Source organism: Cystoisospora suis, assembly GCF_002600585.1.
Source record: "Cystoisospora suis strain Wien I chromosome Unknown contig_3285, whole genome shotgun sequence".
NCBI lineage: Eukaryota > Apicomplexa > Conoidasida > Eucoccidiorida > Sarcocystidae > Cystoisospora > Cystoisospora suis.
This window is the reverse complement of record NW_027156080.1, coordinates 5347-6922: the sequence shown is the minus strand read 5'-3', so window position 1 is coordinate 6922 and position 1576 is coordinate 5347.

Sequence of the window (1576 nt, the reverse complement as noted above, 5' to 3'; positions counted from 1 at the left end):
AGCTAGCTAAGGCAGACGAGAGGATTTTCACGTCAACGAACGAGTTTTATCCGGTCTGCTCTGTGAAAAGCCTTGGCGACTGTCTTGGTGTTTCGAACAGATTCCTTTTTTCCGGACAGCAGGAGCAAGGACGAACGTCTCAACCTCCTCTCTTCTACAATGGTGCCCCGTGCCTCTGTGGTTATGGCAGGAGGCGAACCCTCCTGGCCAGTACGGGGGACGTCTGGAGGAGATAGACGAGGGAGATCATCGGCCTTTCCCAATGAGGAGCAGGTGGCAGCAGGGTTACAGAATGCTTCTGGGGTGTATACAACAACAACAGCTACGTCGTGGCTTTCTGTACCGATGGTGTCTACCACCCCTGCTGGAAGTGGGACAGCGTCGTTCACGTGCTACATGGCGGAGCAAGAACGACGAACGAAGAGTCATCAGAATCTTGTTAAGGCTGCTGCTGAAGGTCTCGCAATCTCGCAACACGGTTGTGGCAGGGTAGTCACTCTTGATAGCACAAGCGTTTCTGGGGGGGGACAACAGAACATCGCAGAAATCACCTCGACTCAGCTTTCATTACAGGATAGACCTGCTGCTGCAAACCCCCTTCAGCAGAACCACACTCAGCGGGATTTCAGAGAACAGAGAATGACCTCCGAGAGTTGTTGTTTGGCGGGTGGTCCGGAAACGGGGGGTCGTGAACTCGTCGCATCGAGAGGTGGTATCCCTTGTGAGCAGCAGCAGCAGGGACATCAGCAAAGCCGAAATGGTGCGTCAGTGTGTCATAAGAATGGCGGTAGTGGTACGGCTAGCAAGCGTTGCCTAAAAGGACAGACACCAGGGCATGGTTCCTCATCTTCAGATGGAAGCCGCTCTACAGCTGCAACAGGGTCTCCTGCTAGCTTAGAGAGAGGAGAGGGGACAGTGGAAGGCTACACGGCCACCACAACTACCTCTTCTTATGCGGGGGGGGAAGGTGTGCGTGTCAGGGCTCCACGAGGGGTAGAACAGGGACGTGTCACGCCTACTACTACTACTACAACTCGTGTGGCGCCTCAAGATCGCTTGGACGTCTGTGTTGCCTTGGTTCTGAGAAAGCTCACGAGAGCATCAAAGGAGCCATCGGCAATCAACGCAGATGGGATCGTGACCGTCTTCCATTCATCAGTAGAGCCTTCCATTAGTATAGAGGGGTATGTTGCTCGTCTCTGTCGCTTTTTCAAGTGTTCAAGCGCATGTGCCCTACTAGCCTTGATCTACATTGACAGGCTTATACGATGCCATCCCGGGTTTGGCCTTAGTGCTCTAAACGCCCATCGACTCTTTGTTACGGCCTTGACAATAGCAGTAAAGTTCTTCGATGATACATATTATAGTAACAGCTATTATTCGAGGGTTGGGGGTCTAGCTTTACAGGAATTGAATCGATTGGAGAGAATTTTCCTTGTTCTCCTAGATTTTCGTCTGCATGTCCATGTAGAGGAGTTCCTCACGGCAGTGACCTTCGTTCGTCTTGTTGCTTTAGAAGTCTTAGGGGCAGGAGCTAATTTACAGGAGCGAGCTGTTGTATGTCCCACCCCCCCCC